Below are 13,424 nucleotides of genomic sequence, written 5' to 3' on the forward strand. Positions count from 1 at the left end.
TTTTCTGATAAAAACTCAATGTTTGGAGCTGTGAACTGCCTTCCTGGCTCATCTCTCCTGACAGCTGTGGTTGACGTGATGGTGAGCTGGGCTTCAGCACGACAGCTGTAAGTGAGCGATAACTAATGGCAGACTGAAGCCAACCCAGACAGAGCAACATACATACGTCAGGGAGCTGACTCCACTCGCAGGCCCAGCAGCTTTCAACGCAGCAGACCACCTGGCTCGGCATTACACGGCTTTGCTTGGGTCTGGATGACAACTGACATGATGTGTTAACCTACCGCTGAGATGGTGCGTTTTTTGTTGTGACATAGCCACCCGCTGGCTCTGGGTTACTGCCAGCAGCTGCAGACTCGACACTGCTGTTTTTCATTTCAGCTTTGAGACTTGTTACGTAATGATTGTTACACGCTTTATATGTTAAATGGTTAACACAAACCCAGTGCCTCAGGTCACACTGCATCCATGCAGATCACTTTATCATTCATGAATCATCAAGATTTATTGTAAGTTTAATTCTTTGCTCTGTTACACTAATTATACTTTTTATAGCATGCAATGAGGCTCCACAATGACTGAGGGGGTTTTCTGCCAGGGGCAGGCAGTTTAAGATGACTTACACTTTAAGGACTCGTCACTGTCCGGTCTGAATGTCTTTAAAGCTGGAATCTCATGTTGACTTTATGTGTACTGTTGTGGGGGTACAGATACAAGCACCAGATGTGTAAAACTGTGTGTACATTCATGACAAAAATTGTGTGTATGCATTAAAGTGGACATATGCATACACTTTTCTTTTTGCTAGATCTAAAAAGCTTTACACACGAATGGTTTCTTATCTAAATCTTAGTCATCGTTTCCTTTTCTACTTTAGCCATGAATAGATGCATTCACTTGTCTGATATGTCATTTGCTTATTAACATAGCTAAGTGCTGTGCTGGATGCAACAGTAAAGGGGAAGCACACCTTTCCAAAAGTAACACTAAGTTACTCATTTGTAATGAGAGAAAATCTAATTAGTGCCAGTTCAGAAATAAGGAAAAGAACTAGGGCAGGGCGGTATGGCCTAAACATAAAATCTCAGATTTTTTTTTCTTTTCTTTCTTAAAAACATATTAACATAATAAACTTAATGCTTTTGCATGCGAAATGCGTTCGTGTTTTATTTAAATAAATGAATGACAGCAAAAAAGTAAATAACTTCCTAACTTTTCCACCATATAAATGACTTCATAACTTGCATAGTGATGTGCAACACAACTGCATCTGTGATCTCTTTCCATCTGGATCCTTATCATACGGGATCAACTGCAGAAATAATTCCCCTGATGTAGGTCGTCTCTAAACGAGACTTTGTAGGCTGAAATTGTTTTCTGCATCTCAAAAAAAGCAGCATTTGTCACTGCAGTTATACGCACAGCTGAATTCCAGGCGGGAGTGATGACTTCCTTCACTGTATATCTGTTAGTGCTTTCAGACAAACACCGCTGGTGTGCAAGGAGGGCTGAGCGCGCTGCTAACTATGGAAGCCCAAGGATAGTGTTTGTGGTGCATATAGAGGAGGGAAAAAATCCAGATTTTTGTCAAAATCTTCAGAAAGGGAAAATTTGATTGATCGATTAATCGCACATTTCTTTAAGGAACTAAAACAAAAAAAATAGGATACTGTGTAATGCTGTCACTTCATGCTGTCTGGTGACTTGGCTGTCCTCTGGGAGATTGAGTGGACTAGTAAGTCTTGGTCCTTGGAGCACTAATAAACCCCATGCTACTAGCTATGGGAAAGGCTAATATTGTTTCAGTGCAATGCTTTGATGGGAAAACATGCATCTTACATTGACATTGATGTTGTTGTTATTACACGTTGCCTACTTAAACAGATTTGCAGATCAGTCAACATTCCCCTAGAGTAGTAGCCTTCTGCAGAGGGACAGCGGTGGGCCCTGCCAAAGCTACATAGGAAGGAAAGTATGAGGTGTTCACCCAGCCTTCAAACTCCCCAAACTGAAACCCCACTCCACAGGACTTATTACTAATGTCTCTGAACCAGACACTCCAGGACATCCTCAGCTGGTACTTGCCTCCACCCTGGCTGCTCAGTAGGTTTAGACAGCATAAGAAGGACCTGTTCGTTTATAATGTTTTGACTGACAACAGTAAATATCAAAGGAAAACTGCTTAGAGACACTGGACTCAAATCTGAGGTCTAAATACCAGGTGTAAAATGGATTTGAAATCCTGAACTGTCATGACACTCAGAACATAGTTCATCAGTTGGTGGTATATATCATACAGTCGTTCCTGGGTGGTCAACCAAGTGTAATCTGGCTGTGAAATCTGATATATAATAAGATAATAAGTGTTGATCTTCTACGTTGATGAGCTAAAGGAACTTTTCTGTAATACTTTGTTTGTTTACAGCCTCAATTCCAGAAAAGTTGGGACACTGTGTAAAATGTAAATAAACCAGGATGCAACGATTTTGCAGAGGAATGTTGTCCCATTCTGTTCTGATGCAGGATTCTAGCAGATCAACAGTCCTGGACCTTGGTTACTAGATTTTTGATTTCCTGTTTTTTTGTTTATGTTTGTCAAAGTTCTGGACTGCATGCAGGCCATCTGCAAGGCCTTCCCTGAAAGAATTTGCCGGGATGGGTGCAGATGTTGCTTTAAAACCTCCATGTACTTTTCTGCATTCACAGATGTGGAAGCTGCCCATGCCATAGACACTAATGCATCTTTTGATATTATAAGCTGTATAATATCTTTATATCTGAGAGACTCTGCCACTTTAAAGTGCTCCTTTTTATACCCAGTCATGCTACTGACCAGTTTCCAATTAACCTGATTAGATGTCAGCTGTTTATAATTTCTGCCAGTTACTTTTCCAGCCTTTTGTTGTCCCTGCTCAAACTTGGTTTTAGATGTGTTTTTTTGTTTTAGGTATTTTTCATGAAATAGTAAAATGTCTCAGTTTTAACATCTAATATGTTGTTTATGTTCTGCTGGGAATAAAATATGGGTTTATAAGATTTGTAAATCTTTGCATTCTGGTTTTATATGTATTTGACACGGTCACAATTTTTTTTGAATTGGGGTTGTGGTTTACACATTGCTGACCTGTTTTTCTCTGTTTCAAAACAAAATTTCTTCAGATGAAGAATTTATTGAGTTAGGAAACAGCCCTCTCCCTGTTGGAGATGAACTCACGGAGGGTTCATGGTCCATGACGTGCTCCGCTTGTATGGTGACTGTTGAATATAACCAGCAGCTGATCAGATACCTGCTGATGGTATTATGTGACTAAAATATTAGAAACGCTTTTGCACAATCGGGTTAAATTAAAAACTTTTTAAAAACTTTTCACCTAATATCTTAACTGTGGATTTAAATTTGGTCGACCCTTAAAATATTAATTTATGAAGCTCCAAATTAGTTTTCAGTTGATTTTTTTCACTTCTTTTTGGCCTGTTTCAGTTTTAATAAACAAAGTTCTTTGGTCTGAATTTCTGAGTCTGCTCTTTTTTTTCTTGTCGTTTTTTTGGAATTTTTGATCCCTGTGCAGAAGAAATATTCTTTCGTCCAACTTACTGTAGCAGTGAGTTCTTTTCCTCCTGGCGAGTCTTGGTCCAAATAATGGCAATCAGCCTTGGAATTTGGTCCCATAGGATGGGCTGATGGTTAAAACAGAACAGCTGCAGCCTCCAGAAGGAGACCACCACTTTGGTGTTGCAAACAACAGGTTAGGTTTTAATTTCAGCATTTCTGTCTTTCTCTGGTGTCCAGAGGTTAAATATGAAGTTTCCTTTGTTTTGTTTTTTGTTTCATTGTTCATGGCTCTTCTATATCTGTTCATCACACTGATTGTATTTATAAATATAATGTAAAAAGGTAAAAAGTTATTGTGTAGCTCATAACTTTGACAGATGTTTCGCCTGTTTCTTTCTGCATCACTGTGAAGCTGTTTTAAAGGCTTGTAGAGATGCAGCCAGAGACTGCAGTATTCCCGCTGTGTCGGTCCCTGCTGTCACGTCCAGATGCAGAGCAGATGTTGCGATTCACAGTGAGGAAGGACAGAATTTAAAGTTTGCTGTTTCGCTTACAACTTCATCATGCTAAAGAAGCGGATCCTTGTATAAGACATTTGTTAAGTTAGTGAAGTGTGACTCTACTGTAAATGCAGGAACCAGTGTTGGGCCCATGCTGGACCTTAGGTATTTTGATATGACGGCGAGGCCATGCCAGAGCATTGTCCTTGTTTGAATTTTGGAAGAAAATCCACATGCTGAGTTCAGTGTTTACTCTTGCCCTTGTTGTTTTATTATGCATTTAGTCCAACATAGTAATTTTCCTTCAGGAACATAAGATCATTTTCTTCTACCCTTCATCCATCACATCTGGTTTGTCAGGGCTTTTTTTGCCTTGGACTCCATCAGGAGCTATTGAATTGAGCTGTGATCAGTTACACAGGATAGTTGGTTCATGTTATGTTGTGGACACATCAGGATCTGCCACCTTTGTGTAGCTGCTGTTTACTGTAAATAAGCCTTCATGGTTTTCTAAGGCTGGAAGCTCTTATCCCAGCATGAGATTTACTGTTAGCTCCCTCAAACAAAGCGCCTCAACACCCACTGAGGAGGGTTTTCCAGTGGAGAGACCACTGGCTGGCCAAGCAGCCTGTGTTACTGCTGTTGTTTAGAGACCTGAATGACATTGAATGTTTGTTTACTGAATAACCAAACAAGATTGTAAAAGGTAAGACCTCAGGTTAATTTTGATGTACAGACAAATATGTCTGAGTCAGAATAACTTTTTATTGGTCACTGTTTAGGTTTTGCAGGTGGATTGGGATGAAAGCCATATCTAACCTTTTTAATGGGGTTTTTGTTTAGTTCAGATGTGGAAACAGGCTCTGATGCATCTTGTAAAGTTAAGGATTCCTAAAATTGCCCCTCTTAGGATCATGGTATGTTTATGTTAGCAGAGAACAGACATAAAAACGAAATTCCTTACCTCCCACTCACTCATTGAGAGCAGCAGGGATGTGAATCCCCACCACTGAGGCCGATTCTATACATATTTTGACACGCTGCCAGTTGCATACAGTAGTAGTTGCATACAGTAGTAGTTGCATACAGTAGTAGTTGCATACAGTAGTGGCTGAAAGTTTTTGGCAGAAACCATATTTTTAACTGTTCTACCATGCACTAATAAATTTATATATTAGGAGTGGGACTTTAATGCGTTAATTACAGTTAATTATTTTCTAAAAAAAAAAAAAGAAATTAACATGTTAAAAAAAATTAACACATTTACAACACAGAACGTTTTTCAGTGCACGATTCCTGGTACACCAATTAAATTGATGGACACCTCAGAGCTCGGCTAAATCAGTTGTGCCAATTTAAATACTTTGGCGCTATAATTAGCGAGTTGTAAGACCCTTCTAGTGACTCTATTTCAAAGAAGTGACTAGCGACAAATCAAGCGACTTTTCTTTTGGAGCGTATTGGAAACTAACGTGAAAGCACGTTTACTTCTCAAATTAGCAGCACATCCGCAAGCGCCTGCCCCGTCCATTAGTTAAAGTCAGAGCAGGAGACGCTCACCTCTGCTCCATGACCAGACACACAAAGCTGCTGCTGGCTGATCCCGTCCTGGCTTATCGTCAGATATTAATTTCTATTAATGAAGAGTGGGACAAAAACATTTAAAAAGTTAAAAGTACTGTAACATGTTGTAGACTCCACGTGACTTGCGCCAGAAAAAAGGCTGTAATTAGAACTGAAGCAAAACTTTTGCTCCTCTTTGAATGCTCCTGAAAAACATGCATATTAAGTTAACTGGTGTGTCTAAATTGGCTGTAAAAGTGAGGTTGATTACTGGTGAATAATTAGTCTTCTTTTTTTGTCCAATCAGCTTTCAAGCACTCTGCAGCTCCAACTTCTTGTCCAGAAACGGTTCTAGTAAATAACCAAACACAAATATTTAACAATACGATAAGCTCACTGAAGTTTCTTGAAATTATTGTTTTCATTCTTTTCACAAGGCATTACACTATTTAACTATTTCACACATGTATAATCTAGATAAATAAAATGTGCAGACATTTTACCCACAAGTTAACTGCCCATTATAATTTTCCTGATCTAATATGAAAACAGACCTCTTGTTACCTATGTAAGGCTTATTGTACCTGTGTAAGGCTTATTGTACCTCTGTAAGGCTTATTGTACTTGTGTAAGGCTTATTGTACCTGTGTAAGGCTTATTGTACTTGTGTAAGGCTTATTGTACCTATGTAAGGCTTATTGTACCTGTGTAAGGCTTATTGTACTTGTGTAAGGCTTATTGTACGTGTGTAAGGCTTATTGTACCTGTGTAAGGCTTATTGTACTTGTGTAAGGCTTATTGTACATGTGTGAGGCTTATTGTACCTGTGTAAGGCTTATTGTACCTGTGTAAGGCTTATTGTACTTGTGTAAGGCTTATTGTACCTATGTAAGGCTTATTGTACTTGTGTAAGGCTTATTGTACGTGTGTAAGGCTTATTGTACCTGTGTAAGGCTTATTGTACTTGTGTAAGGCTTATTGTACTTGTGTAAGGCTTATTGTACTTGTGTAAGGCTTATTGTACTTGTGTAAGGCTTATTGTACCTGTGTAAGGCTTATTGTACCTGTGTAAGGCTTATTGTACCTGTGTAAGGCTTATTGTACCTGTGTAAGGCTTATTGTACTTGTGTAAGGCTTATTGTACTTGTGTAAGGCTTATTGTACTTGTGTAAGGCTTATTGTACCTGTGTAAGGCTTATTGTACCTGTGTGAGGCTTATTGTACTTGTGTAAGGCTTATTGTACTTGTGTAAGGCTTATTGTACCTGTGTAAGGCTTATTGTACCTGTGTAAGGCTTATTGTACTTGTGTAAGGCTTATTGTACTTGTGTAAGGCTTATTGTACCTGTGTAAGGCTTATTGTACTTGTGTAAGGCTTATTGTACCTGTGTAAGGCTTATTGTACCTGTGTAAGGCTTATTGTACCTGTGTGAGGCTTATTGTACATGTGTGAGGCTTATTGTACTTGTGTGAGGCTTATTGTACCTGTGTGAGGCTTATTGTACCTGTGTGAGGCTTATTGTACCTGTGTAAGGCTTATTGTACCTGTGTGAGGCTTATTGTACATGTGTGAGGCTTATTGTACTTGTGTGAGGCTTATTGTACCTGTGTGAGGCTTATTGTACTTGTGTAAGGCTTATTGTACATGTGTAAGGCTTATTGTACCTGTGTAAGGCTTATTGTACCTGTGTAAGGCTTATTGTACTTGTGTAAGGCTTATTGTACTTGTGTAAGGCTTATTGTACCTGTGTAAGGCTTATTGTACCTGTGTGAGGCTTATTGTACATGTGTGAGGCTTATTGTACTTGTGTGAGGCTTATTGTACCTGTGTGAGGCTTATTGTACCTGTGTGAGGCTTATTGTACATGTGTGAGGCTTATTGTACATGTGTGAGGCTTATTGTACCTGTGTGAGGCTTATTGTACTTGTGTGAGGCTTATTGTACCTGTGTGAGGCTTATTGTACCTGTGTGAGGCTTATTGTACCTGTGTGAGGCTTATTGTACTTGTGTGAGGCTTATTGTACATGTGTAAGGCTTATTGTACATGTGTAAGGCTTATTGTACTTGTGTGAGGCTTTTTGTACCTGTGTGAGGCTTATTGTACATGTGTGAGGCTTATTGTACTTGTGTGAGGCTTATTGTACCTGTGTGAGGCTTATTGTACCTGTGTGAGGCTTATTGTACCTGTGTGAGGCTTATTGTACCTGTGTGAGGCTTATTGTACCTGTGTGAGGCTTATTGTACATGTGTAAGGCTTATTGTACTTGTGTGAGGCTTATTGTACCTGTGTGAGGCTTATTGTACCTGTGTAAGGCTTATTGTACCTGTGTGAGGCTTATTGTACCTGTGTGAGGCTTATTGTACTTGTGTAAGGCTTATTGTACATGTGTGAGGCTTATTGTATGAAAAACAGGATGTATGGAAACAGGATAAACAACAATGTGAACAAGCTAAGTATTGTTATACAGCCTTTATGTGGACTGTGGCAACAAAGACAAAGGTCTTTTGTTCTAAAAATCTTTAGGTTTTTCTCTGTGTTGATGCTAAATTGTTTCAGCCCTAGTGGTGTCTCAATAATTGTCTCTTTGGGTACAGCACAACGTACCGGCTCTAATTAAACTGTCAGCTGGGACATGATGGTTTGGACTAAACCAGTATGAGCCATGTGGAGAGTATTACTGGCTGAGTAGGTTCCAGTTTGCATTGGTTTCGGAGAGTTGTTCCTAGTCCTCTGAGACCTATTGGAGTTGTTATCCCAGAGTTCGAAGCTTTTGCCTTTTCCCAGGGAGAAACTGAAGGACATTTAAGTGTAAACTGAAAAATGATCCATGTTGTCTTAAATACCTAGTTTCTGTAGTTCAGTCATTCTGTAGCTTAATTAGTCAGAAGCTACAGAATGCGTTGCTCTGACAGCTAAAACACAGCATGTTACCGCAGCTCAAACAGATAACAGGAGGAGCTCCTTGTCAGCACCTGTTTCCAGACTTTACTGTTGGACCTGAGGCTGCTGGAAGAGTTACTGAAGTGATTTAGAGAACAATGGTTTATGTTGATAAGGTCTCCCTGAAGATTGGTAAGACACATAAACTTCTCTAAACTGTAATGGTAAAATAAATGGATGTGACATCACATCTGAGCTGTTCAGTTTTAAACAATAACACCTAAATTACTGCGCAGTGCCACAGCCAAGATTATATCCTGCTCCATCTTTTCTTGCACGTTTGACAGTAATTTCCTTAAGGGAATCTTACAGAGCCACCTTGAAGTTGAGTATTTTCTATCTTGGATAGAAAAGATTTTTAAGTCTTAAAGCAACCCTACTCAGCTCTGTCTCTCCTCTGAGCTCCCCCCAGTCAGTAAAAGTCAGTCCAATGTTGGCTCTTGTCTTATGTGTTGCTCCGTCATTTCTCTATTTTTTTTTCTTCTCCTCTAATAATATCCTCTGCTTTGCTTTGCTGAATTAGCGGTTTGAACGCAAACAATGGCTATTATATTGCTATCCAGTTGATAGCGTGTGACATTATGCTGTAAAAAAGCGCAGCTTTCATGTGATGCCCTGGGCTAGTAAAAGAAATTGAAGTGCTCCAGGAGTGTACATAATTAATGCCAATGTGCCATCATAACAAGTCAGAAGCACAGAGTTTTAAGGCCGGAAACTAAGTTGCTCAGATCTTCTCCCACCTGCCTTGCTGCACCATGCCCATCTACTTGAATGAAAACATGGACATTTAACCATGTTTGTGTGGCTGCAGGTTTGTGGTCTTACTCTGGTTTTTAACTGCCTTGAACATAAATATGGTCATAAACCGTTAATATTTAACTGTCGAACACAGGTGTATATAAATTAATCTTGCTGCTTCATGTTCTCATATTCCCGTCTCTGTTTTTGTCTCTGTCCTCTGCCTTTCTCTTAACTTCTACCATCACTCAAAGTCCTGAACATATTTTATTTGTTAATGCAAGGAGAAATTTAATAAAGTAATTAAACAGAAATTAAATTTAGAAAATAATTTCGCTGTTGTCTGATCGATGAATCAACTTGAGCTCCTGCTCTGCTTCTCTCCTGCCAGCCCAAACATGCTGAAGCCTGAAATTCTTGGGTTTTTCTGAACATTTGTTTAGTCTATTTAATTATTAAGCAATCAATCATGTGTGTCAGTAGTACAGTAGCCTACTGTTTTTTTTCCTACTATAATTCTACTTCATCTACAACATTATTTTATGTGGTTAAAGTCCATGCATTTTTCATGTGTCTTTGGAGGCAAGGGAATTCTGGGAAGTTCCCATGTTAATGTAATTATGTCTGTTTAATAGTACATTGTGGTCTTGAATGTTTCCTTCTTTGCTAATTGTGATGAGGAGAACACAACTGTCTCCTCAGCAGTTGACTCCATCTGGATAAAATCTCTTTTTATTGGACAGCTCTTCAAAAGGTCTGGCTTTAAGATTGCTACTGGCTAAAATAACAGCGTCTGTGATTCTGGGTATGTCCGTCTGTCTCCATATTTCCCTGTCTGGGATTCTCATTTATTTTCTATTGACTGACCTTGCACATTGACCAATGCTACATTACACTGTTATCACAAGATATTTTCTGCACATATTTATCACTTTTGACCTCAATTTTCTCCAAGAAATTTATCCAGCCTCCTGTAAAGGTGTTACTCATTATGTGTTGTTAGTTATAATTAATGATACAGCTTGAATTCTTTAATATGCATTTGTTATTTTTGTTATTTAGTAATAAAAAAAAGTCTTGAACTTTGTTCTTATCTTTAAATTACTCAAAGACTGGTCAGAAACGAGACGCCACATTAAGTTGTTGTTTTCTGTTTCCGTGTCATATAATTTTTCCCAGACTGACACGGCCCGTGGAGACCAGTGACAGGTCCGGGATCTGTTCATTTCAACAGGAAACATAAACCAGAGAACAGATACTGATGGATATATGATTCAGAAGGAAATCTTATCCATTTCTTCAAAGCTGCACACCCTGCCACAGTGGTGGTGTGGAGAAGATATGGAGAAAATTCCCTTAGGACTGATTTCCATCATGTGCCAAAAGTGTGAAGTTATGCTGTACATTGTTACTGAATATTGTAGCTCAACATAGAAGATTTTTGCTTGAATACAGGGATAAAATGTTTTATTTATTCAATCCTACATTTGGTTCCAGTTTACAACACATGTGAATAACTGGGATCCAGTTTTTCCTCCACCTCTTAAAACTTTGAACACAGAACATCAGAGAGAATAGCTAATGAATTACCTATAATGTGTTTTTAAAAGCTTTTACACTGAGTATTTGAAAATGGTAAATTTCTACACTAAATGGACGTGTCTAGGAAGATCAACTGTAAAAGGGCATTATTTGTATATGTACTTGCCCATTAAAGGGTTAACCACACTCACCGAACTGCCTGAAAGTCTTTATCATGTCATACTGTTAGCCAGCTGGAAATGCACATTGTCTTGGTAATGTCCAGATGATTTCAGATCTAATCTAAAGAAGGCAGTTGTGCTGTCATCATTTGGTTGACACCCTGTGTGGTCTTCTGCTGTAGCCCAACTGCTTTAAAGTTGGACATATTGTGTGTTTAGAGATGCTATTCTGCATTTCTTGGCTGGAACCAGTGGTTTTCTGACTTCCTGTTGCCTTTCGATCATCTACAACCAGTATGCCCATTCTCCTCTGACCTCTGTACCAATACATCAATCCAATCCAATGATCTTGTCAACAACATTGTCATTGACAATGTTGATCAAACATGAATACAGTAATCATTTGTCAGGCGTGTTGGTTTGGTTCTGTTTACTTAGTTCTGTCTGATTGTAATCTAATGAGGAAAATGTTGATATCCAAAGATGTGGTGAGTAACTGAACAAGTCAGACTATATTAACCTAAAAATGTCTGGTTTGAGACTCTGAGTGGAAATAAGGTTTACACTCTATCCTGCTTTAATGTCCCCAAATAGAATTTATTCTTACAATTTTCTTTTCTATGATGTGAAAATCTGAAAATGTCTGAGTGAGATCAGAAAGAAAATTAGATTTTTCTAATCAGTCAATCAACCTTTATTTATAAAGCACCTTTCACACCGAAGGCAACACAAAGTGCTTTACATGAGAAAAAAAGCACAAAGTTTTTCACACAGTCGCATGCACACACATGTATACACCCTCATTCAACACAAACATGACTCCATAATTTTTGTCTCTAAATTGAATGTAGTTGTTACGGCCTCAGGCTTTCCAGCCTGTGGACGTTTAGGTAAGAAGGAAGGGCTGGAGTGCCATGATGACTGGCTGCAGGACCTTCTTCGGGAATCGGCCTTCCTCCGTCCAGATTGGCCAACGACTGCTCCAGTTCCGTGTTGGCTGTCCAATCAGTATACATGGTCGCCTACAAGAATGATGATCACCAACATTCGGGGCAGCTGTGGACAAGGGGACACAGTTTGCCAGCTTGCAAGGTTTTGCTTTTGTGTGCTGTACAAGTTTTACCCTGTGTGGGTTTTGCTAGATTGTGATAAGAAGTAAGTTTTTGTTTATTTGTCTGAAGAGGACCTTAGTTCCCTGCCTGGGGTGATCTTTTGAGTTATATTTGAGTGATTTCTGAGTACTTTTGTTTTCTTTGGTTTATTTAGTATCCGCCGTTGTGGGCGTTGACCCTTTACGGGACACCTTTAGTTGAATTTTTCTGTTTTGTTGTAGTTTGTGATTTATGTTTAAGTGAGCTTTATGCTTAGTCAGATTTGTGGACTCTTAGTTTGGGGAATATTTTGGATTTACGGACCCAAACCTTGTTTAAATTGTATATATTTACTTTGTGGTCTTGTAAATAAATTGTATTATATTTTATATTCCCCATGATCCGACTCCTTGATTGCTTGATTGCTTGATGCTGCTGTGATTGTGATTGTTTTGAGTCAGGATGTTTCATCTCTCACCAGTTTCTGAACTGACAACAGTTGAAAATGTCAGTTTTCATCTGTTGAAGCTTATTCTACATTTTCAGTAAGTCTTAAAAAATCCCCTGATCAGCCTTGTGAACAGCTGCTTTTCTTTGTTCGCCGCTCATGGTTGGCCTCCAAAGGAGATGGGGCCTTGGACCGTGGCAGGCCCAAAACTGTGGAACTGTATTACATTGTCAGTTAGATGTTCTACTTCTAGTGACACTTTTAAGAAACTGCTGAGGACTAATCTGTTCTCATTGGCTTTTAACTGTAATTAATTAGCCCTATTTTAATCAGATATTTTGTGTTGCTTTTAATTTTCACTTTTATTGCGTGTCATGCTCTGTGCAGCACTTTGTTCAACTGAGGTTGTTTTAAATGTGCTTTATAAATAAATTTGAATTGAATACTTTTAGAGTCAGTAAAGAGAGCATTTGTGAGATGTTTTAAGATGTGTAAATATTAGTGCATGTGTTACTGGTGAAGAATGAATTTAATGTATTAATATTATTGGGTATATCACTTTGGAAAATGCAGCTGTAGCTGTAAACCACTATCAGATCATAGTAAAACATGTGAACGTTGTCTCTGCTAAGGGCAACTCAGATAAAGTAAAGCAGAACAAAGTTAGAGAGGTTTTAGCACACACAGTTCAGGAGACATCTCCAAATTGTCAGTTTGGCTCCATCCATTTTCAAAATCCCTCAACTGGGGACCCCAGGCTTTAAAAGGTTAATGCGGTGCCTCTCTGAACAGGGGTGCAGTATCTGGCTGAGGATTCGTTCATTAACTGTCCAGCATCTCTGAATGGCCAACTTTAAATGATGTAAAATGGTTTGTTGGTGATACAT

The 13,424-nt window shown here is 38.9% G+C and overlaps 1 protein-coding gene across 2 annotated transcripts in view; it reads left to right on the forward strand.

Moving 5' to 3' along the window:
• The window catches only part of LOC121637259 (centromere protein P), a 125,284-nt gene that overhangs the window by 43,178 nt on the left and 68,682 nt on the right, over positions 1–13,424 (forward strand). The window lies entirely within an intron of this gene.

Source organism: Melanotaenia boesemani, chromosome 3, assembly GCF_017639745.1.
Source record: "Melanotaenia boesemani isolate fMelBoe1 chromosome 3, fMelBoe1.pri, whole genome shotgun sequence".
NCBI classification, from domain to species: Eukaryota; Metazoa; Chordata; class Actinopteri; order Atheriniformes; family Melanotaeniidae; genus Melanotaenia; species Melanotaenia boesemani.